Source organism: Ursus arctos, unplaced genomic scaffold (genome assembly GCF_023065955.2).
Source record: "Ursus arctos isolate Adak ecotype North America unplaced genomic scaffold, UrsArc2.0 scaffold_9, whole genome shotgun sequence".
NCBI classification, from domain to species: Eukaryota; Metazoa; Chordata; class Mammalia; order Carnivora; family Ursidae; genus Ursus; species Ursus arctos.
Genome location: NW_026623111.1, coordinates 35,868,336 through 35,895,137, shown reverse-complemented (window position 1 = coordinate 35,895,137; position 26,802 = coordinate 35,868,336). Strand labels below are relative to the sequence as shown.

Sequence of the window (26,802 nt, the reverse complement as noted above, 5' to 3'; positions counted from 1 at the left end):
AAGAATCATTCACCATGACCAAGTGGGATTTATTCCTGGGCTGCATGTGTGGTTCAATATTCACCAATCAATCAATGTGAAAACACCACATCAATAAGAGAAAGGATATAAAACCAAATGATCCTCTCAGTAGATGCAGAAAAAAACAAAAACCGGGGCGCCTGGGTGGCACAGCAGTTAAGCGTCTGCCTTCGGCTCAGGGCGTGATCCCGGCGTTATGGGATCGAGTCCCGCATCAGGCTCCTCCGCTGTGAGCCTGCTTCTTCCTCTCCTACTCCCCCTGCTTGTGTTCTCTCTCTCGCTGGCTGTCTCTATCTCTGTCGAATAAATAAATAAAAAATCTTAAAAAACAAACAAACAAACAAAAAACATTTGACATAGTACAACATCCATTCATGGTAACAACCCTCAACAAAGTAGAGATAGAGGGAAACATACCTCATCATACTGAAGTCCGTATATGAAAAACCCAGTTAATATCATCCCTGATGGGGAAAACTGAGAGCTTTTCCACTATGGTCAGGAACAAGACAGGAATGTCTACTCTTACCAGTGTTATTTAACATAGTCCTGAAAGTCCTAGTCTCAGCGATCAGACAACAAAAAGAAATAAGTCATCTAAATCTGCAAGGAAAAAGTCAAACTTTCACTATTTGCAGATGAGATGATACTCTATACAGGAAATCCAAAAGACACCAAAAAACTTCTAGAACTGATACACAAATTCAGTAAAGTCAAAGGATACAAAATCAATGTACAGAAATCTGTTGCATTTCTATACACCAATAATAAGCAGCAGAAAGAGAAATCAAGTAATCAACTCCATTCACAATTGGAACAAAAACTGTAAGATACATAGGAATGAACCTTACCAAAGAGGTAAAAGATCAGTATTCTGAAAACTATAAAACACTGTTAGAAGAAATTGAATAGGACACAAGGAAATGGAAAAATATTCCATGCTCATGGATTGGAAGAACAAGTGTCACTAAAATATCTATACTCCCCAAAGCAATCCACACATTTATTGCAATTCCTAACAAAATATCACCATCATTTTTCACAGAGCTATAACAAATAATCCTAAAATTTGTATGGACCATGAAAGACCCCAAATAGCCAAAGCAATCTTGAAAAAGAAAGCAAAGCTGGAGGCATCACAATTCTGGACTTCAAGTTATATCACAAAGCTATAGTAAACAAGTTAGTATGGTACTGGTACAAAAACAGACACATAGATCAATGGAACAGAATAGAAAACCCAGAAATGGACCCACAACCATATGGTCAACTAATCTTTGACAAAGTAGGAAAGAAAACCCAATGGAAAAAAGACAGTCTCTTCAACAAATAGTATTGGGAAAACTGGACAGCAACATACAAAAGAATGAAACTAGACCACTGTCTTACACCATACACAAAAATAAATTCAAAATGGATTAAAATCTAAATGTGAGATAGGAATCCATCAAAATTCTTGAGGAGAACATAGGCAGTAACCTCTTTCACATTGGCCATAACAACTTCTTTCTAGATAGGAAAGGGAAACAAAAGCAAAAGTGAAATATTTGGACTCCATCAAGATAAAAATCTTCTGCACAGCGAAGGAAACAATCAAACTAAAAGACAGCCTACAGAATGGGAGAAGATATTTGCAAGCAACATATTTGATAAAGTGTTTGTATCCAAAATATATGATGAACTTATTAAACTGAACACCCAAAAAAACCAAATAATCCAGTTAAGAAGTGGGCAGAAGACATAAATAGACAATTTTCCAAAGAAGACATCCAGATGGCTAATAGACACATGAAAAGATGCTCAACATCATTCTCATTCAGGGAAATACAAATCAAAATTACAATTAGATATCACCTCATGCCAGTCAGAATGGTTAAAATTAACAACACAAGAAACAACAGATGTTGGTGAGGATATGGAGAAAGAAGGACACTCTTACACTTTGTGGAAATGCAAGCTGGTACAGCCTCTCTAGAAAACAGTGTGGAGATTTCTCAGAAAGTTAAAAATAGAACTTGCTTACAATCCAGCAGTTGCACTACTAGGTATATACACAAAGGATACAAAAATACTGATTTGAAGAGATACATGCACCCTGACATTTATAGCAGCATTATCGATAATAGTGAAATTATGGAAAAAACCCAAATGTCCATTGACTGATAAACGGATAAAGAAGAGGTGGGATATATATATACCACGGACTATTACTCAAGCATCAAAAAGAATGAAATCTTGCCATTTGCAAGGACGTGGATAGAGCTAGAAAGTATAATGCTAAGTGAAATATGTCGAAGACAAATACCATATGCTTTCATTCATATGTGGAATTTAAGAAACAAAACAGATGAACGTAGAGGAAAAAAGGGAAAAAAAAGGGGGGCAAACCAAAGATCAGACTCTTAACTATAGAGAACAACCTGAGGGTTGATGGAGGGAGGTGGGTGGGGGGAGGGGTTAAATAGGTGATAAGCTATAAGGAGGACACTTGTGATGAGCACTGAGTGTTATATAGAAGTATTGAATCACTAACTTCTATGCCTGAAACTAATAGTACACTGTATGTTAACTAACTGGAATTTAAATTAAAAACCTAAAAAAAAAAACAAAACCCATCACAACCCTGAACTGCTATTCTTCTACAGTAAATTTTTGTTTAAAATAACTCTCCTTGTAACAGTACTGAGTAATGTATAGAATTGTTGAATCACTATATTGTATACCTGAAACTAATATAACACTGTATATTAATTATACTAGAATTAAAATAAAATTTAAGAAAACAACCCTCCCTAATTTCATACTGAAATCTAATAAAAGATAACCTTCATTTTGTCTTGCTCAAAGCAAACAAACAACAACAACTATAACAACAACAAATCCAGATAATCCATCAGTCAATAATTAAGTCTCACTGGTTTAGTCTCAAAACCGCTTAATTTAGTCATATCTCTACTCATGACATAAGATTCCACTGCGGTAGACAACAGAGTGCACATGCATTTCCAGTCTCTCACTAGGACAATAATGCTGACTACCTACCCTGATTCTATTCAAGAGAACTCTAAATAAAACACTATTCAAAGTCTAGGTAAACCAAAAAGTTTCTCCTTAGGAAAAATCTATATTGTCAGACTCTGGTGACTGTGAAAATTTTATGCAGATATTAGTATTCTTAAGGAAAATATTGAAGAATTGATAGATTTTCTTAGTGTTTAATACTTTGATGCTAAAATTCTACTTTTAACATTTTTCATTTTTAGGGATATCTATATAATAATGCTTCTCCATTTTGAATAAAATATGCTGCAAGGAGTGATATAAGAATCCCCATAGACTCTTATATGTTTTAGTAATTAGAAAGGAATAGAAATTTTCATCCTAATTGAGAAATGTTCTGGCTCTATCTAAATAAGGACAAATAAAAACTGGTGGAAATTATAAGGATATAATTAAATGGACACTGCTTTTAGAAACAATTAAATGCATATTGGAATCCTGACACTTGTTGTGAGGATGAAATTGTAAATCAACTTGTCAGTGAGTACTAATGAACATAAAACATGGTTACGAGGTTTCCTTTAAAACTCAGATACTCAGAGAAGTTGTGCAAACAATTTCTGATTTTAAATGTCTCTGCAAAATAGTTTATTTGAATCATTAAACTACCATACTCAGCAATTATAAGGAAAATATGCTGTGTGGCCAGGTTAAAACAGAAAATTGTACAATTCAAAATGTGATATAGACAAAGGGTATGTGTAATTTATTCTTTCTAACATGGAAGGGCATTTCAAAGTAATTTCCTTGGAGTATACTTACAAAACAGTAACAGGATTTGGTCATAGAGCTTTATCAAAGAGACCTGGTCTCTACCTTACAGTGTTATCATTGTTATTTAGTAGAGGTGCTCTATAAATAGGTCTGAAAACAAAATGAAAGAAATGCAAATCACTAAAAATAAAACAGATAATCTGATTTGATGGGCCTTAGAAAGAGATTAGTGTTTCATAGCAAAGACTTCATCACATTTCTCTGAATTGTTACACTTTTGGTGAACATCCTATGTATTGGCATGTACCATTGTCTGAGGTCCTCAGAACCAGAGGCAGAATAAACCAAGCTACAAGCTCTACCATATTTTCCTCAATTCTGGTGCTCTTCAAACACTTATGAGAATGTTTTCTCTAAGCCTCATTGAGAGTAATTTTGCATGGATTGTTCAACATTTCTCCAGGCAACTGGGGTAATGTGTGTCTGGGGATGACTCAGGGACTCTACTATGTCTCTTAAAAGAAGTTAATTATACTCTTATGGGATGATAATTAACATCACAGACTGACAATCTCTAAGGTTTGAATGTATTTTGAACATTCAAGTAGTACCCATCTTTTCTGATTCATGAATCTTTTTAGGTACAGGGAAATTAGTACTTCTCAAGAGACTACTACATGCCTACAAATAGTTGTGAAAGTAAGAACATCATTTCTTATATTGGACTCATACTTATTTCTCCTTAGTCTTGGAGCATAAACTACCTGGAGTAGTCTTTCTTATAACACGGCCCCTAAACCAATCTCAACACACTAGTTCTTAACAGAAACAACAATATCCTTTTTTAAAAAGATTTTATTTTTAAGTAAGCTCTACAGCAACGAGGGGCTCAGACTTAAAACTCCAAGATCAAGAGTTGTATACTCTACTGTCTGACCCAGCCAGGTGCCCTGAAAGCAACAATTATCTCAAGTAAACTTCACTGAATGCAAACATGTCTTTTAAAAAAAACTACATGTCGGGGTGCCTGGGTGGCGCAGTCCTTAAGCGTCTGCCTTTGGCTCAGGGTGTGATCCCAGCATTCTGGGATTGAGCCCCACATCAGGCTCCTCTGCTGGGAGCCTGCTTCTTCCTCTCCCACTCCCCCTGCTTGTGTTCCCTCTCTCGCTGGCTGTCTCTCTCTCTGTCAAATAAATAAATAAAATCTTCAAAAAAATAAAAAAAAAAACTACATGTCATTTCATTGTATAGACCTAAAAGCAGATAATATAATAATAGAGATTTACATTTATAGTATTTATGATATATTTCTTTCTAAACTCTTACATTGTATCTGTATCAGTCAGGGTTTTCCAGAGAAACAGTATATATATATAAAATTAGTATATATAATTATTTCTACAAATAGAATTAGAGTTACATCTTATTTTGTGAAATGTTATATTAAATGGATGTCCTGTAAGTTCAAAATTATTTAAAATACAAAATTGTATTTGAAAATTCCTTAAGTGCTTAGCAATAGTCATTGTAGGGTGACAAAGATATGTGATGTAAGAGGATTACTATCTATTGTAATGATTTACCATTTTCAATAGACAACCATTTTACAATTCCATTTGAAGATTAACTGGTTTTCTAAAATATATTTAAACTGAACACAACCCTTTAGTACTAAAAATCTCAGGATCTCTTCATCCATCTTGGGTCTCAAGATTAATTGAAGAGGCATTGCAGAGATGGAAATCAAAATTTAAGAACATAAATTTAAGTGTGTATACACACACACACACACACACACACACAAACACATACACACACATGTTACGGAGCAGAGGAAGAGCCCAAGTGGAATATAATTGAACCAGAAGATCAATTGCAATAGAAGGTTGTGCCTAGGAGAGGCATGTTCTTGGAATGGGTACTAGTTTTACTAAGGTTGGAATTGACATAGCCAAAGGGATAAGAAACAAAGCAGCAAGACAGAGATACATTTTCCCCAAGGCCAGGATGGATATTCTCTAACAAGGAAATTCCTACAATGATTATTTTCATCTGATTCACTCTCCCTGTGGGGTGCTCCATAGTTACTTCATAAAGAAATTCTATTTTCCCTTACCACGGTTTTCTTTTTCATTTTAAGTCCAAATATTAGTCTTTCTGGCACAGAAAGCAGAAACAATTAGCAGTTGAACAATTCTTCAAGGAATTGTGTAGAAAGGCTTCCAAATCATGAATATATAATTCTGTTTTGTTCACTAGATCTTAACCCACACAATTCATTTGTATAAAAATATTTACTTAGATATTTAACAACTCTTTCTATACAGATGGCAAGAGATCTACAGAAAGTACGCACACTCTTATATATGGCTTACCATCATTTTCCAGATCACCTGGAGGTAACTATTAACTGTAACATAACAGATCTATGGCAAATTTTAGGTCACTTTTTCTAGGAGAGAAAAAATGTCCAGATTCCTCACCTTTCTTTGTCATAGAAATGAGAAAGAACAAGGAAATGGAAGTGAGGGAAGTTGGTGCTCAGAAATATTAGCTACCGTTTATATGGGATGTCCAAGGGAACACGGTGAGAGAATCTTAAGGTTAAATGAGGCTAAAATACCAGTTATTTAGCCAAGTTTCCTAAAACCAGGAAAAAGAAAACAAGCAGCATGCCAAAAGACAAAGCAGAATGCAGATGAGCAAGTTAAATGAAGCCATTAAAACAGAAACTGAGCAGAAATAAAGAGGAGTTAGACAACGAGAGAAGGCATTTGCACATGCAATGGGCTGAGGTGGAATTATACCTAAAACAGATAATGGCTGATTGAGAAAAAACCCAAACAAGTGTGTCTATATAATCATGTCACAGATATATGTGAATTTCATCAAGATAAATGAATAACCTACCTTTCATTCCAGCAAACTGCACACAGGAGTATGACTTTGTGTGGCACTGTAGGATGCCAAAGGTATTGACAGCATTGTCATTACCTTGTCTGAAGGACTATCTTTTACTCTTCACCTTCTTTAAATAGACAAAAAGGTGACCAAAAGGTCTTTTATACCTACTTAGGTAGGACAATAACACTGACCATGACTGATCATTGCCTTGAGTCCAATCCCAGTCAAATATTTAAATTTTCTTCTCTTTATGAAAATGTAGAAACCCCACAAGAGATGCTAATGGACAGATGACTCTGCACCATCATAGGTCGTGAAATATTAATTGCCAAAACACCAGACTATTAGTGCTGAAAGTACAAAAATGTTTTAGGGCATTCTCAGATTACTGAGAAATACAGGGGTAGTTTCAGATTACCAAATCAGAAGAGGTTGGTAGGAAGAGAAAGTAATCAACATACTGAATCTTTATTTAAAGTTCTTCTCTCTTATTTTCTGGAGACAGGTACATGACTGCTTGTACAAAACTCTACTTACCCCCGGACTTCTAGGAAAGGGAAAAAAAACTACCGAATGCAAGTAATATTTTGACTATTGAAGAATTATGTCAATATACAGTGTCCTGGAAAAATTGTTCAATACAAGGAAAGTGAATGGTCTCCTTGAAGTTTGTTTTCAAATATGGGTGACCAAGAATGTCTCATACTTAGCAGAACATCTTATGCTATTTTATTAAAAATATACTGTCTAATGTTATGGAAAAGAATTATTAATCCCTAATAATGTATATTTAATATACCTTAGAGAACTCTAGCCTGTTGCATAATTTAATAAAGAAAAACTTAAAATCCCTTAGATTACGGAGAGGTAGTCTTGTTTACTGAAAATACCATGCAGAGTTGAAGTACTGACATCCCGTCAAAGACATTAGCTTTATGTAACAGAAAATGCCTCCTGCGTCCTGGACAGAAATGCATGAGGTCTCACATACTAGTAAGCTGAAAGTCTAAGTTACAAAATGAGTCAAAAAAATCAAAGGGGCTTTAGTATTTTTACAAGGACAGCAAATCTCTCAGATCCAGAAGAGAATACATTAATTCATTACAGAGTCATTGTATTTGGTTATGAACTGTCATTTCTGTTGCATCCTCTGTTCTCTCAGGTAGTGTTGATCAATATCAATTATTCTTTAATTTATAAAAGAGGTTATCTTTCTTTTTCCTTTAATTTTTTTTTCTTTCTGTAGCACCTAAAAAGAATACCATGGAGAGTCAAGAGAACTTTTCAATTCTATTCTCTGTGATTGTCAAAATATATTCTGTTCTTCTTTACAAAAGCTCTATGCAAACAACCATAAAAATTCTGCCTCCAATAGTACATAATATATTCATATCCATGCAGAACGGGAATAGGTTAAAAGGTGTTTCTAAATGCCTAAAATCTTAACGTCAGTGTAACAGTGTTATTATCAGATTTGTGGATGAGATTTTTACCTGGCTCTAGGAATTGTGAGCAAGTAAGTGATTCTTAAGTCCCTCATATGTAAAATTGGGAAAAGAAAATGAATAAAGTTGCTTTCATAGAAAGAGGCAAAATTTTGCCCCATTTTTTTTCACTAATATCAAGTGTCACATATGTGAACTGAGTTGATGGTTTAAGACCAAAATCCTGAATTATCTTCTTTTTAAAACTGGTAACATTAGCCTAAGATTATTATTCAAGATGAATTATAAAAAAAAAACAACAACAACAGTATTTACACACCGAGACATCTTTGCAAATACTATAGGAGGGATACGTGGATTCAGGATATCTCTGTTTTATGTATTCGAAAATGGGAAAACTAAATGGAAGACAATGTATATTTATTTGGACTCCAAACAATTTTATTTTTATAATTTCAATGTTGGAGCTACTTTGTATGAATAATTATACTTGATTTTCACACTATGCATATCAAATAGGTATTACTAATTATTATTACCACTATACAGATGAGAAAACTGAATCTTAGATTTTTAACACTCACTCTAGTCACACAGGTAAGAAAGAGGAGACCACAATATGAACCTGGATCTAAATTTAATGGAAATTTTCCATTGTACCTCAATGTATTTATCTAAGATATATTTAAGATCAGTTGAGACTCACAAATGTAATACATTATACATGCACCTCCTACTTGAAATCTCCTGGATAACTAACAGAAATCTCAAACATAGTATGTCTAAAACCAAGCTAACTGCCAAACATCCTCTCCCTGATGCCCCTGCCACTGAAACAAAGCATAACAAAATTTCTTGAATGGTGTTCCTCATCTCAATAAATGGCACCACAGTGTGCCCCTGAAACCCCTGACCAAACCCAGAGGTCAACCTAGATTCTTCACTTTCTATCCTTCTCCAAGTCTCAATATTTCCATTTACCTCTTTTTTTCTGTGAACTCTAGTCAAAGCCACCCCATTTCTCCTTTAGAATATGACAAAACAGCCCAACCCTACCTCTCTGCTCCCCTACATGTCAACCCCTCCCTCAGTGATCTATTTTCACAATAGCCAAAGTGACATTTTGAAAAATCACAAGATCTTGACTCTGTAAGTTTTAAGATAAAATGTAAGATCTCTTATACAAGTGAAATCATACAGTATATGCCTTTCTCTGACTTATTTCCCTTGGCATATGCCCTCAAGATCCAATCACGTTGTTAAAAATGTAAGGACTTCCTTCTCTCTGTGGCTTAGTAATACTCCATTTCATACACACACACACACACACACACACACACACACACACACACACACTACATTTGCTTTATCTATCCATCCATCCATGGACACTTAGGTTTTTTCCATGCCTTGGAAAAATGAATAATGCTGCAGTGAACATGGGAATGCAGATATGTATTCAAGATAGTGATTTCATTTCCTTAGGAAATATTCCTAGAAATGGAATAATTAGATCATACAACAGCTCTATTTTTAATTTTTGGAGGAACCATTACAGTGTTCTCCATAATGGCTGTACCAATTTACATTCCCACCAACAGTGCACAAGGGTTCCCTTGCCTCCACATCCTTGCAAACACCAACTCCTTTTTTTTTTTTTTAATAGCCATTCTAACATCTGTGAGGTGTTATCTCATTGTGGTTCTGTTTTCCATTTCCCTGATGATTAATGATATTGAGCATCTTTTCACGTATATGTTGGCCATTTGTATGTCTTCTCTGAAAAATGGCTATTCAGATCCTGTGCCCATTTTTTAAACTTTTTGGTGAGGGCTAAGTTGTATGACTTCCTTATATATCTTGGATGATAATCCCTTATTGGTTATACGGGTTGCAAGTATTTTCTCCCATCCCATGAGTTGCCTCTTCATTCTGTTGATTATTTCTTTTGCCATGAAGAAACGTTTTAGTATGATGAAGCCCCACTTGTTTATTTTTCCTTTCGTTGCTTTTCCTTTTGGTGTAATACCCAAAAAATCATTAGTAAGACCAATGTCAATTAGCTTTCTTTTCCTCTATGTTTTCTTCTAAGAGATTTACAGTTTCAGGTTTTACATAGTCTTTAATACATTTCATGTTAATTTCTGTAAGTGCTGTAAAATAGGGATGTAGTTTCATTCTTTTACAAATGAATAACCAGTTCTCCAAAGAATATCTATTGAAAAGACTAACCTTCGCTACTGAGTATTTTTGGTTCTCTTGCCAAATATTAGTTGACCATATGTGGGGGTTTATTTCTGAACTCTTTATTCTCTTCCAATCGCCTATGTGTCCGTTTTTACGCCAGTATCATATTGTTTTAATTATTGTAGCTTTGTAGTATAGCTTCAAAATAGGCAGTGTGATGCCTCCAACTTTGTTCCTCTTTCTCAAGATTGCTTTGGCTACTGGGAAGTCTTCTGTGGTTCCATACAAATTCTAGGATTTTTTTCTGTATCTGTGAAAAATGCCATTGGAATTTTGATAGGAATTACATTGAATCTGTGGATCACTTTGGGTAGTATGGACATTATAAAAATACCAGTTTTTCCAATCCATGCGCACAGGATATTTGTGTCTCATACTATTGATTTCATTAATATCTTATGGTTTCCAGTATACAGAATCTTCACCTCTTTGGTTAAATTTATCCCCAAGTATTTTATTGTTTTTGATGCTATTATAAATGTAACGGTTTTATTTCATTTTCAGATGTTTTATTGGCAGTGTATAGAAATGCAACTGTTTTCTATATGTTGAGTCTACATCCTGCAACTTTAGTGAATTCATCAATTAGTACTAATAGTTTTTCAGTGGAGTCTTTTAGGGCTTTCTATATATTAAATCTTCTCATCTGCAAACGATGATTTTACTTCTTCCTTTCCAATCACTTCCCTTTTCTTTTGTTTTCCTGCCTAATTGCTCTGGATAAGAATTCTAGTACTATGTTGAAGAAGTTGTGAGAATGGGTACCCTTGTCATATTTCTGACCTTAGAGGAAAAACTAGCTTTTTACTGTTATGTATGATGTTAGCTGTGGGTAAGTCATATATGGCCTTTATTGTTTTAAGGTTTGTTCTTTCTATACCCAATTTCTTGAGAGCTTTTCTTTTTTTCCCGATGAAAGGGTGTTGGAATTTCATCAATTTTTTTCCTGAATCTATGATAAAGATTATATGTTTTATCTTCCAATCTATCAATGAGGTATATAATGTTTACTGATTTGTGTACGTTGAATCATCCTTGCATCCTAGGGATAAATCCTACTTGATCATGGTGTATGATCCCTTGATGTGTTAGGGAATTCAATTTGTTAGACTTTTGTTGAGGATTTTTATATCTATATTCATCAAGGATATTGGCCTGTAGTTTTCTCTTGTCTCTTTATCTGGATTAGGTATTAGGGTGATGCTGGTTTCATAAAATGAGTTTGGGAATATTCCCCCTCTTCCTTTTTTTTTTCTTTCTTTCCTTCTTTCTTTCTTTCCTTCTTTCTTTCTCTTTCTGTCTTTTCTTTCTTTCTTTTTTTTTTTAAGAATTTGAGAAAGGATTGGCATTAATTTTTTTCTAAATGTTTGGTAGAATTTACTGGTGAAACACACCATCTGGTCCTGGGCTTTTCTTTTGGGGGAAGTTTTTAAATTACTGCTTAAATCTTCTTAGTTATTATCAGTTTGTTCAGATTTTCTGCTTCTTCATGATCCAGTTGCTGGGAAGGTTATATGTTTCCAGAAATGTATCCATTTCTTATAGGTTATCCAATTTGTTGGCATAGAATTGTTCATAGTAGCCCCCTATAATTCTTAGCATTCCCATGGCATCAGTGGTAATGTACTCTTTTTCATCTATAATTTTGTTCATTTGAGTCCTTCCTTTCTTTTCTTGGCTAGTCTCACTAAAGGTTTGTCCATTTTGTTTATCCTTTTAAAAAATCACCTCTTAGTTTCATTAATTTTTTTCTATTGTCTTTCTAGTGTCTATTTCACTTATTTTTTTTTTATTTTTATCTATTTACTTGAGAGAGAGAATGAGAGAGAGCAAAAGCAATTTGAGGGGGAGAGGGAGAGAGAGAGAGAATTCCAAGCAGACTCTGCACTGAGTGTGGAGCCTGACACCTGGCTTGATCCCAAGACTCCAAAATCACAACCTCAGTCAAAATCAAGAGTTGGTAGCTCAGCCGACTAAGCCACCCAGTCACTCCTTATTTATTTCTGCTCAAATCTTTACTATTATCTTCTTTCTGCCAATTTGGGGCTTAGTTTGTTATTCTTTTCCTAGTTCCTTTAGGTGTTGACATTTTCTGTTCTCTTGATTTATAACTATAAACTTCCCTATGGGAACTTTTGTTTTTCCTGCATCCCATAAATTTTGGCATGTTGGGTTTGCTATGTTGTTTTGTTTGTCTCAAGATATTTTTCCCTTATGATTTCTTCCTTGACCCTTTGGATGTTCAAGATGGTGTTGTTTAATTTCCATATGTTTGTGAATTTTTCACTTCTCCTGTTGCTCATTTTTAGTTTCATACTACTCATCAGAAATAATACTAGATATGATTTCAATCTTCTTAATTTTGTTAAGGCTGTTTTATAGTCCAACATATGATTTATTCTGGAGAATCTTCCCTGGGCACTTGAGACGAATGTATATTCTGATGCTGTTGGATGGAATGTTCCATATATGTTAGAATCACTTGGTCTATAGTGTTATTTAGATCTACTGTTTCCTTGTTCATTTGTCATGTGATAATCAATCCATTGTTGAAAGTGAAGTTTTGAAGTCCCCTATTATTGTCTATATCTCCCTTTCATTCTCTTAATATAAGCTTTAAATATTTAGATCCTCCAACGTTGGAATGGAAACATACTTAACAATTGTTATATCCTCTTAATGAATTGACCCTTCAATTATTATTTCTGTCACGTATGAATTTCCATTACTTGCTTAAACAATCAGGATAATTATGTTCTTTCCCAATAAATGTATTAAAAAACTTAAAAATAAATGGAGGCTTCATTCCCCCTCTAAATTTAACATATTATTTTATTGTTTATGTAAATGTAATAGGATTGAATAAAAATCTTCATAATTGTGTTCAATACAGAAAATGATTGAAGTAGATGAAAATGCAAACAACTGGAAAATATTAAAAATTATCTTAGTTAAATCAGTAATAAAAGTGAAATTATTATCATATATCAGCTACCTTATTTTTCAAACTATTTAAATTGGAACATATTCTACCCTGTTAAGTTCAGGGAAAAATGACAGTAAAAGGATGGTATCATACACAAAGAAATATAACTCACATTTTTAGTCTAACAACAAATAGTGTTTATAGAACAAGTTATACAGCTCATTTTGCAATAGAAAACAATCCTGAGAATAGAAAACAATAGAAAACAATTTTTTCCCCTTCAAGTCAAAATTCAAATTAGAATCAGAAATGAAGTGATGTTCTTATTTCAGCAATGAATACATAAGTGACTTGATTTTTCTTAAGACTGCACTTTTTAACGTTCATCTGGATATAACACTTTAAAGAATCCCTTTCAAGCCTTAAAAGACATTCAGTTTGTGACTGTAAAACACACCTTTTTCAGCTCCACTTATTCTGCAGAAGGGCCTTTCCATATCAAGGATTAACACAATATGCATCATGAGTTCAAAAATTTCAATTTGCAGCTATCCTTAGCAAATAATGAGAACCATCTGGACTGATTGATGTGGAGATTGAAAGTAATTGATCCTGCAATTGAGAAGCTTTTATGAAACATGAAATTAAACAAGATGATATTAAGCATTCTAAAGTTCATTGGAATGACACACCAATGTGTTACTAGCTGTTCATTTTCTTTATATAAAAAGCCTTGACTGGAAGAATATAACAGAAATAAAAGCTAAAAAAATGTAGATACTGATGTACTGATCAAAAGTCCACAGCTGGTTTACTTTGTTACAATAAATATTCTATGTGGTGCATAAAGTCTTTGATTTCTTGCCAAATGTCATTTGTAGGTAAAACATTATTAATGGAATTACAATTATTAATATATACAGATTGCCCTTAAAAAGAGAAAACTATGTAGAAAAGAATTAGCAATAATTTTACCTTTGAATAAAAGTTTACATTATTTCAGATCCTTTTCTTATTATCTCCCTCTTGGAAAAAGGAGTGCTTCAGAAGGCCAGTTAAATATTGCCTGATTTTCACAGCAAACTTTGAGGTAAGCAGAGCTTATTCTTCCCATTTTAAGGATAAGGAGCTAAATCTCCCAGAAGTTATATCATTTGCTCTAGGCTGGGTGAGTGGTAGACTGAAGGAAGACCCCCCCAAATTTTTTTGTTTTTAATTTATAGTATAAAATATATTCTAGTATATCACATTGCTTCTAGACAAGGAAACACAGACAAATGAAAACATAAATATTGCTTTGCTAGAAAATTTTTTCCCAATATTCCATAATGCTAATGACTCTGCTTATCTCCCTGTATAAAAAGATGTTGATTCATGGGAATTCTTCCACATTTGCATTGTATTCAACTACATCACGAACTTAGACACTATTCACAAGTCTCCAACATTAAAGGACATCTGCCAACAGTGACAATTGTGACTCCAGTTTGAATCAGAAGGTAGGCCTTTTATAACCTCAGGAAGACACCTCAGAATTTACGAATGTTCGTAAAGTAGTATAAAAGAAAAAACCTGAGCCTGGTTAAAAAAAAAAAAAAAAGCAGTGCTACCATTTCTGGAGATGCTTAAGGCTACAAGAATCTTCTCGAAATCTGAGCATAAGGTACAACAATGGCATCCTATGATACAATTTTGGACATAATTCTCAATAAGCTGCACTATGAAATGTGACAAATCTTAAAAGGTGACTAACTAAAAAAGAAGCTAATAATCCATTGTACATCTCAGTGCTGCAAGTAAAAGAATCTAGCCTGACATACAGAAACATAATACATGTATTCAGAAAGATGAATGAATATTCATTAATATTTATATTACATTAAAAACAAATCATATATAGTCATGGAATGATGCATATTTACATAAGAAATACTATACTTTTTGTTTCTCTAAAGCTGCTAGAGAGGTTTCACATAGAAAATAAGATTTTACAAGCAACGCTAAGAAAAAAGGACATCTTGAAAGGTGTGGAGAAAATGGCGTATTTCAGAAATAAACCACAGCTTGAGAAAGCTCAGGGACAAGAAGTAATGCATCAGTGGTTGGTAAAAATGAACTATTTAAGGCAGTAAGATGTGTCTGCCCAGGTAGTGAGCCTACCCTATTCTGTTTTATTATCTAGACAGTCATAACAAGAATCCATGTGGGGGCATACAATGTTGGACGATTCCCTAATGTAGGTTTCCTGCAGAAGTTCGGGGCAAGTACACTGACTGAAGATGCCCATCAACCAATGAGCAAATTAGAATGAACTGGCATACGCTCTTACACTCATCTCTTTGCTGCCTTACCAGAGCACATCCGTCTCTCAAACTATGTAGGACAAAGTTTCAGTGCTCAAATAAATAAGTGAAATTTATAGCCTGCTTGAGGCTGGATGAGAAAAAGGAAACTGTAAGTTCCTGCTTCTTCAAAGAAATGCACATTACATTCCCCTTTATAGGTCAGATTTACCCTTGGGCGTAAGAGTTAAAAACAAACAAATGAAAACTCAAGAAAATCCTAGCCTCCACCTCATCCCCCCAAAAAGCTTGTTTCAATTAGTTCCCTTAGAAATATCTCTAATTTTATCAAAATTAAATAAATGTTATAACTGCAACTATATATTGTGTCAAATATGCCCCATATATTCTAAACAGTTTTAATATTTTTTATATATTAACATTCATGTTGTTGTTACTACTGTCAAGGCATACCAGGTGAATATCAATTCTAGAGGTAAATGCTATCATTGATTCCATATTACACATGAGGAAATTCAGAAACAAAGAAATTGAAAAACTGGGGCGCCTGGGTGGCACAGAGGTTAAGCGTCTGCCTTCGGCTCAGGGCGTGATCCCGGTGTTATGGGGTCGAGCCCCACATCAGGCTCCTCCGCTATGAGCCTGCTTCTTCCTCTCCCACTCCTCCTGCTTGTGTTCCCTCTCTCACTGGCTGTCTCTATCTCTGTCGAATAAATAAATAAAATCTTAAAACAAACAAAAAAAAGAAATTGAGAAACTATCAAAGATTTTCCAGCTATTAAGTAGAAGACCAGATGTTCAACACAATTTTTTTTTAAAGATTTTATTTATTTATTTGACAGAGACAGAGACAGCCAGCGAGAGGGAACACAAGCAGGGGGAGTGGGAGAGGAAGAAGCAGGCTCCTAGCGGAGGAGCCTGATGTGGGGCTCGATCCCAGAACGCCAGGATCACGCCCTGAGCTGAAGGCAGACGCTTAACGACTGCGCCACCCAGGCGCCCTGTTCAACACAATTTGGCTTCAGAGACTATTTCATTAATCACCCTGTTATATTTGCCATTAGATCTTCAGTTCTTCATGTAGCAAAAAGTTATATGAGGAGCATAAATAATATATCAGCTGATAAGCAAACTGCTATAACAAATTAAAATTAAAGATGTATAATAACTCTCACACAATATGAGCACTGTTCTATAATAGTCCAGGGCTGGTGTCCTGACCAGCAGGTTTCTATACCTCAGGAAATGATTCAGGGACCCAAGGTGATCCATTTTATGGCACTGCCTGTCCTCTTATAGGACTTTATTGTCATCTTCACCCAGGGCATGGAAGGAGGAGAGAAGAGCAGAAAGAAGGCATCTGCATTCTTAAAAGCCTAGGCCCAGAAACGGTACACATCATTTCCACGCACATGTCGCTGACAAGACTTGTCACATAGTCACACCTAATTTGGAAAGTACTCTAGCTATGTGCAGAGGAAGAAGAAAAGGAAAGTGATTTGGGGGAAACTTAACAGTATTTGCCATAATCAACGACCATGAATAGATCCAATAATTGGTTTGATTGGTTTAAAGTTTAGTGAAACTGAAAACAATACCAATATATAGCTACCTTTGAAAAATATTATAGTAAAAATTTTAATAACAATTCTTTTTTTTAAAGATTTTATTTATTTATTTGACACCGAGAGAGGGAACGAGAGAGGGAACACAAACAGGGGGAGTGGGAAAGGGAGAAGCAGACTTCCTGCTGAGCTGGGAGCCCAATGCTGGGCTCCATCCCAGAACTCTGCGATCATGACCTGAGCTGAAGGCAGACGCTTAACAACTGAGCCCCCCAGGTGCCCCTCAACAATTCTTTTTAATCACCATGTGCTTCCAACATTCCATATTAAAATTATAAATTATGTCTCAGGTGGATGCTAGTGCATACTTAATGCTGCAGAACTCTGCTGAGGATTAATTGAGCAACCATACCCTGGTAAGTTCTGATCTCCTCTAAACCTGGTGAGTTTGATTTTGTTTGAAATTTTCAGTTACATGTGAAATTCAAACAATTTCTCACCGTACATAAAGATTTAATTAAATAACAGTTGTGAGTAAATGCTTAAAATACATGAGGTAAAGCATACTTTTCCCACATACAGCCATTCAGATGTAAAAGTGAAAAAAATTCATCTCCATAACTTCATTAGTTGGCTTAAAACAAAATTGCTTTATCTCTTTCTAATAAGCACTAGAATAGACAAGAGAGTTGCCATTTCCAATAGGAGACTGAAATATTCTCATTATGGATCAGTGTAATAAGCACAAGTGTGACTTTCACACCTCAGCTTGGTGGATCCCAAACATGTGGCCTTGGTCAAATTTCTTCATTTCTTTGATTCTCATTTTAATAATTCATAACAACAAAACAAAATACCTGCTTTGAAAGTTTGTTGTGAGGACGGAGAGAACATATAAGAAGACCTCAGTCCACCAGCACTGGGGTGGCTCAGTTGGTTAAGCATCTGCCTTCGACTCAGGTCATCATCCCAGGGGCCTGGGATCAAGCCCCACACGGGGCTCCCTGCTCAGCGGGGAACCTGCTTCTCCCTTTCTCTCTGCCCCTCTCCCTGCTTGTGCTCTCTCTCTCTCTCAAATAAATAAATAAAATCTTTTTTAAAAATCTCAGTCCTTTTGTCTGAGTGGTCCATCATTAATGTTAGTTTTCCTTCCAAAACCTTATCCCCCATGTTCTTCCCTACACCTCATTTACGATCCTCCTCACACTGCCTAGCTATTTACTTAGAGAGAATATGCTCACCCTCACCTTCACTTTTACTGGCAGAAAAAAACCTGGGTTTTAAAAATACAAGTAGAAATTACGTAGGGATTTCATTAATTGTTTTTAATTCATCAATATAATATATTTATATGGTATTGAATAGCCTACACCAGCAGTGCAATTATTAATCTTGATTTATTTAATCCACATAGAAGCTTAAATATGTGCAATGTTATCATAAGCATCAATTATTTCTAGTATTAGTAGTGTAATAGTCGTATAGTACAATTAGTAGTTTAACAGTATAATCAGCATTATACACTTTAAGATAAGAGGAAACAAAGCACAATATACACCATTCCACTTGTGACTAATCAGTAATGGTATTCTGTCTTCTAATCCAGGTCCAGGGCTACTACTAAAATACAGCTTCTTCCTCTCCATAAACCATCACAAGTATCACTGCTGTGATATTTATTTCATACAATCATCACATTTAAATATACATTAATTTTTAAAGATTTTTTAAAGGATTTGTTTATTTTTGAGAGAGAGAGAGAATGTGTAAGAAAGGAGGGGATGCAGAGAGAGAGTGAGAGGGAGAAAGTCTCTAGCAGACTCCACACTGAACGTGGAGCCCGAAATGGGGCTCGATCTCACCACCTTGAGATCATGACCTGAACCAAAACCAAGAATCAGATGCTTAACCAACGGAGTCATCCAGGCACCCACAAGCCACCCAGGTACCCCTAAATTATTGAGTATTCATTTTATCAGGGAATAATTTTCTAATGGAACACAAGAACATAGAATGATGTTACTCACAAAACTTGGTTCATGATACACTGTAATTATTGATATAAATCTGAGCCCTTATTATTCTATTTATTTATATATGTATTTATGTATTTTTAAGAATCTAACGAATACTTGTGAATTTAGTACCAAATCCAATTACTAGATCTTTAAAAATAATTTACATGTACTCATATGCTTCATGTACTTTTCCTTATCCTGTCACTGTGTCTATAACAAGAAGTATTGCTTTTCTGTATTTTAACAATGGCTTTATGTTTGTAAGCATGTGCACATGAATGTGTGTATGTATGTGTGTACCATAAATCAAAACAAAAAGGAGAAACAACTCAACAGCACAATGGATGAGAAGCCTAAATAGTCACTTCTTCAAAGAGGGGATCCAAATGTCTAATAAGATATAATGATATGCTCAAACTTGTTATCATACAAAGGTGACTGAAGTTCATGATGAGAACTATTTTTTACCCATTTGATTGGAAATAATAAAAAAGTCAAACAGTATTAAGTTTGAGAGTTTGGGAATGAACAGAATTTCTTATACACTGTTGGGATAAAATATTTGAAATACTTTGTTAACTGTGACTTTACATTATTTTCTTTGTCCTGTTTTTTTTTAATAATAATTTTTTATTATGTTATGTTAGTTACCATACAGTACATCCTTAGTTTTTGATGTAGTGTTCCATGATTCATTATTTGTGTATACCACCCAGTGCTCCATGCAATATATGTGTGCCCTCCTTAATACCCATCACCGGCCTATCCCAACCCCCAAGCCCCTCCCCTCTGAAGCCCTCAGTTTGTTTCCCAGAGTCCATAGTCTCTCATGGTTTGTCCTGGTTTTTGCTTCAGTGAGTCAGCTAGGATATGTACCTCTGTTGCTAACAATAACATGAATAAAAAAATTAGACAAAATAATTTTAAAAATGCATGACGAGGCAGAAAAAGTCTTACAAATCTTCCCCATATCCTATCATTCCAAACGTGCATACAAATACACATACTCTTGTCTGGCATAAAAACTTTCTAAATAATTTTTTGAACTCTTGGGAACTTAAATACAAATAATTTCACTTTGACAACAGAAAAGTTATAGCATTTAAATGTAATTATTCAACCATGCTGAATTTAAACCTGGAGGGGGAAAACATGGGGTGGAGAAGGAAATACACATATCAATATTTATCATGTAAAATACATATAACTAGGGCTCTTGTAAATTTAGTCATGTATGGTTTTTAAAAGGCAAATACAGAATTACATTTCTGTGCTTTCAGAGAACCAAACAATAAGATTTTATATTTTTGTTGATAATTGCAAAAATCTTTTGTGAGTTATTGCTTAGTATTTATGAATTGGAACAAAAAATAAATTTGCAAAAAAGCTAATTCATAAAAAGGTAAATGAGTAAATATTGCACATAAGGCATATAGCATAATATTTATTACCACAGAACATATATGTGTTCACATACATTTATTTCCATATTCCATAATCAGATTAAGAAATGTTAAAATATTGAGCAGTATTTGTGAATGCAATTGAGAGATCAATCTTAGAATATGTATACCTCCTTATTTAAACAACTCTTAGGCTGTCCTTTAAGTAGATTCTTTTAGAGGCTGATGATTACAAAATTCATTAATCCTTTCCTTCTTAAATATTTCATGTTTTCTTCTGTATGATGGTTGATTTTATGTGTCAGCTTGACTAGTGATTCTGTTTTTCTCCAGAAGTTTCACTACAACACCCAGCAATGGAAAATCTATGCTATGGGGAAATGCTGATCAAAACAACTAAGCAGTAAAGGCACTGCATGGCAAGAATTTCAGAAGTGTTTAGTCCTATGCAGGGTAACTTGAAAGCCTTGAAATTGACAGTTATTGAACATCTATTCTTTTTCAATAATTACATTTAAAGTATTTTTACACCTTTTCAGCTTAATTCTCCCAACAGTGCCTTGGAATTTGTATCATATTGCTGTGACAGACACACTGGTGCTGCTTTAATATTCTCAGGTTGCCCTAACAAAATAACAGACTGGGTGCCTTAGACAATGGATATTCTTTTTCTCACAGTTCTGAAGGATTTCTAGCCTTCAGATCACTTCATGATCAAAGTAGTGGCAAATTTGATTTGTAGTGAGAGTTCTCTTCCTGGCTACCTGATTCAGATGTCTCTTCCACTTCTTACAAGTGCACCAGCCCTATGGGATTAGTCCCCCACCTTTATGACCTCATCTAATCTTAATTACCTCCCTAAAGGTCCTATTTCCAATACAGTCACATTATGGGTTAGGGCTTCAACATACGAATTTAGAGAGACACATTACACAGTCTCTAATACTCTTCAATTATTCTACCTATACCCCACATATTTTCTAGCCCCACTGCAGTTAGACAGGGACATTGACTAGTTGAAGCCAACGAGATTGTCAGTTTGGGATCTAAGTTTAAAAGAACTAAGCAGAACTTCTAGCGATCTCTTCCTCTGCCACAGTGACTGAGAAGATCTTGTGCTCCAGACTATCCAATACATGATGGTGGAGCCTACGTCAGCCTGGGTCTCAGAGAGATTGCAGATCATAGCCCCCTTGCCAAACTCCAACGTGATTAGAAAAAAAAACATATTTAGTTTAGCCACTGTACATTTGAAATTGCTTGTTATTGCCACTTACTTGGATTTATACCCTACCGAGTGGTAGTTAGAGATGTAAAAGTCACCTTGGTTTCAATACAAACTCTGCCACATATGAAATGTGTAAACTCAGGAAAGTTTCTTGACATCTTCCACATTCTTCATTTATAAAATGAGAGTAATTAATAATGCCCATTTCATAATAATGCCCATGTCATGAAGATTAAATGCAAGATTGCATGTAAAGTATTCTTAAAAGTGTTTGCTTAATAGAGGATCGATAACTGTCTGGGATTTTTATGTTGAGAATCTGTGGCTCAGAGTTTATGCAAACATTGATGATAAAAGTTAAACATTCATGAGTAATGTGGGAAGTTATTAGGTAAGGGCCAGAATAGAGACTAACAACTGGACTGACCAGTCATTTGGCACTGCACAGATATAGCTCTAAAAAGATGGTGATACTCACATATAGAGAAATGAGCTGTCACACCTAACCCCAAGCGAGTTCATATTTATTCATAGATATAACCACATAAGCAGAGTATTGCCAGTGATCATAGGCTAACGATTGTTTTCCCATTTCAATTTGTCAGTACAAATTTCCTCCTGGGAATCTATATACTTTTATGACCGAGAAAAATTTCCTCAGAATTTTTACTCATTAATGGACCTTAGAAACCAAAATTACCAAATTCATACAAGCACGAGGCATTACGTGTCCTGGCCATTTTGGCATAACCATTTATTAACACTCACTCATGATGTATGAAAAAGCAGCTCTGGCTGCTCTTGCTAACCTACAAAGCATTATTTTCACATTTCCCTAGTCCACATACTTCCAAAAGCCACAATTTCAATATTTTAAAAGAATATAGCAACTGTATGAAAATAAATAGCTAACAAACAAGCTTCTGAATTTCATGCATTAAATTCTTCTGCAATCTCTTGGTTATAACGGATGTGCATTGATATTGCCTCGAAACAATAAAAATATTGGGCATCTCTAATGTACTTGGTCATGTAAATGTCTCAGCTCTGGCAGTTTTCCTGAGGGTGCCAACACTGCACTCATCCCAGTGAGTCCCACCATGAGAAGCAAAGGAAGACTGAAAGTCAGGCCTTAGTCTGCACAATAGTTAGGGACAAGTTCTGAAGTCAGAGAATACAGGCTATCACACTCACTACTCCATGATGTTGGCCAAGTTACTGAGTTTATTTCTTTCTCTTTGTAAATATGAAATTTCAAATATGTAAATATTAAGTTGTTCAAAATGAAACTTGAAAAAAAGGAGGAGGGTGTCCTCACTACCCCCAGCCTAGGTGTGAGAACTGAATGAGAGAATCCAAATAAAGTTCTAAGAACAATGCCTGAAACATAGTAAGCCATCAGTAAATGTTACCTTTATCATCAGCAGTTAGGAAAAACTTAACCTCATGTTCTATTAAAAATGTATTACAACTTATGGCTTTCAGCTCAGAGGAGAGGAAGGTTCAACTGCCTTGTGTCATCCTGAATCTGGATTCATCTGACACGAGCCGACTCCAGCATGCCACCTAAGTTCAACCCCAATGACATCAAAGTCATATACCTGGCATGCACTGGTAGGGAAGTCAATGCCACATCTGCCCTGGCCCTGAAGATTGGCCCCCTGGGTCTGACTCCAAAATAGGTTGATGACAATATCACCAAGGCAACTGGTAATTGGAAGGATCTGAGGATTACAGTAAAACTGACAATTCAGAACAGGCCCAGACTGAAGCGTTACCTTCTGCCTCTGCCCTGATTATCAAAGCCTTCAGGGAACCACCATGAGACAGAAAGCAACAGAAAAACTTTAGACACAGTGGAAATATCACTTTTAATGAGACTGTCAACATTGCCTAACAGATGTGGCACCAATCTTCAGCCAGAGAACTCTCTGGAACCATTAAAGAGATCCTGGGGACTGCCCAATCTGTGGGCTGCAATGTTGATGGTTGCCACCCTCACGACATCACAGATGACATCAATAGTGGTGCAGTGGATTGCCCAGCTAGTTAAAACTGTAAAGGAAAATATTTCAGTAAAGGGTCATTTGACAACAACAACAAAAAAATGCATTATAATAATCAAGGGGAAGAGGCTAGAATGATCCATATAATAATGGATTGGAGTTGAGACATCAGTAAGAATCTAGCTTAATATATTACATATAGTTGCAAATAGAAATATTTATATGTGTATATACATAGGTTAGTATACACACATAGGTTTCTTTGTGCTTTCAGCTGAGAGGCCTACCCCAGTAGTAAAGGGCACAGATCTTGGTTTCTAAGGCCGAACCAGAAGCTCCTTGGAGAAATGGCTGATTCAAGGACTGCAGCAGGAATTATAGAAGATAAGCTTGGTGCGTCAGAAAGTAAGAACATACTAAAAAACAAAACCAAAAAAAAAAATACAGAACATTTTTGGAGTTATGTGGGAGTATGTCAAAAGGACATAGGAGCCAACTAAAAGGGTCCCAGTAGCCAAAACTGGAAAATTTTGAGCAAGAAAATAACTCAGATTAGTACCCAAAATATAAAATTAGCATATATCAGTTTATACCGATATATAAAAATAATTGAACAAATTAATGAATGGAGAAGAGACAACTGTCTCATGCAGAAGAATTCCAAATAATTACGTAGATACTTCTCCCATGTAGGGGGAGAGCATAAATCCCAACTCCATAAATGTGGGCTGTTGATAGTGGCTCTTCCAAAGAGTAAAGACTCCAAAGAGTCTGCCCTGACCCAATCTTCAGGGCCAGGGCAGACATGGCATTGACTCCCCCCCCCCCCCCGAGGTATATGACTTTGTAATTTTCTATTTCAAAAATAGAAAAGTGAGGAAAAGAATAACCCTTACATTGGAGAAATCTGACAAACACTACCTCAGCCAGAGTTATCATCAACAGTCATGAATCATGATGCTAGTATACATCTTTCATATAATGTGATGAAAATAGCACTTCAGAAGGGGGAATGAAGCATGAGAGACTTTGGACTCTGAGAAACAAACTGAGGGCTTCAGAGGGGAGGGGGTGGGGGAATGGGATAGACTGGTGATGGGTAGTAAGGAGGGCACGTATTGCATGGTGCACTGGGTGTTATACGCAACTAATGAATCATCAAACTTTACATCAGAAACCAGGGATGTACTGTATGGTGACTAACATAATATAATAAAAAAAACATTAAAAAAAAAAAGAAAAAAGAAAATAGCACTTCATGTCTGTGATCTTCCTCCCTTAATCCCAAAGCCCAAGTCTGGGCATGAGAAAAACATCTGAATAATTTCAATGGAGGAGAATCCTACAAAATATCTCACCAGCGTTCTCCAAAACTCTCAGGATGATCAGAAACAAGGAAAGTGAGAAACTGTCACAGCCTATAGGAGGCTAAGGAGACATGACAACTAAATGTATTATGATATACTGGATAGGATCCTGGAAAAGAAGGATGATATTAAGTCAAAGCTTAGCAACTGTGAATAAATTATGGATTTTAGTTAATAATAGTGTTTCAATATTGGTTCATTAATTGCAGTAAATGTACCATACTAATGTAAGGTGTCAATAATAGGATATACTGGGTATGTAGAATTGGGTATATGGGAATGCTCTTTACTTCTCAATTTTTCTGTAATTCCAATACTGTTCTAAAAAATAGTACTAAAAATGCCTTTCAATAATTGGAAGCATTTTCTCTAAGACCTTAGTTAGTCATTCTAGATGATAGTAGGTTGCATGAAAAGTGCTTTCACATTACAACGATGGAGTTCAATTCTACCTCTGCCACTTTGTAGATGCATACGTCAGCACAATTTCTTAAAGACATGGTGCCCTTTTATGTGTACAATGAAGATACAAATAACCTCAGGGATGTGGCAATGAGAAATAAATGAAATCATACATGGAGCACCCAAAACAATGCCAGTCATAGAAAGCTTAAGTCTGCCAAGAACAGGCAAATGGAATACAGAGAGCCAGGATTAGGATTTGGCTCCATGAGATCCCACTGCCCTTGATTTTGCCATGATGCTACATCGGTTGTAATTCAAAAATCAGAATTCAGCCATTAAAGTAGGCCAGTCTGGAACATTTATTTGCTTCGATAGCCCCTCAGCTGAGCTATAACATCCTTTAGCAGTGACAGTGTGAACTTGGAGCCTGTGTAGAATAGTCATTGTAAGTCCCTCTCTTGAGACCTGGCTTACATGCTGACAGTAGGGGATGGTATAAAGCCTGTTAGAAGTAATGCAGACACAGAGGTGAGGGAATGAGAGCAGAGCAGGTACAGAATGCTGAAAGGAGGGCAGAAGATTAATAACTATATCTACCTTGTCTTCAGCTGAATTATCTGTTTTCCTGGCTTTCTCGAACTAGATTGCTAAATTCAGTTAAATTCAACACACTCTGATTAGGTATCCATCCTCATATAATTCAGGGTCAATACAGCACACGTTCTAGCATAGCAATTTTATTCAACATCACACAATTTAAAGCAACCACTTTTTTTTTTTTTCATTCCAGTAAGTGGCTTGGGCATTTTAGGTAAGAATTCAAGCCCAAATGAATTTTCAAAAGACTTCACAAGAGCCTTATGGTCGTAACAGACCTCTACAAACTATATCCTTAGCTCCCCCAGGTCACACATTCACTCTTCTCTGCCAGGAGGTTTGAGAGAATACGTGCTCAGCATCACAAAGAGCACTGAGGGCAACACAAGACTGAATATGGTATGACTGCTCTCCTCTAGGTGCTCAAACACAGACAAGGCAGATACACGGTGGCAGTTATAGAGCACAGCTTGTGCCTTGGTAAAGGTCTGAAAGTATAGATAGGAGAGCCATTAGCTGAGTTCGTATTAATCCCCCACACTCCCCAACACCTCACACCTGCAGACGATCAAATTTATACAAATCATCAGATT

General features: G+C 35.5%; 1 long non-coding RNA gene and 1 pseudogene across 2 annotated transcripts in view; one reads left to right on the top strand and one right to left on the bottom strand.

Moving 5' to 3' along the window:
* Window positions 1-26,802, bottom strand: part of LOC125280968 (uncharacterized) — a 380,871-nt gene that overhangs the window by 187,608 nt on the left and 166,461 nt on the right. The window lies entirely within an intron of this gene.
* Window positions 23,328-23,887, top strand: LOC113262374 (60S ribosomal protein L12-like; annotated as a pseudogene).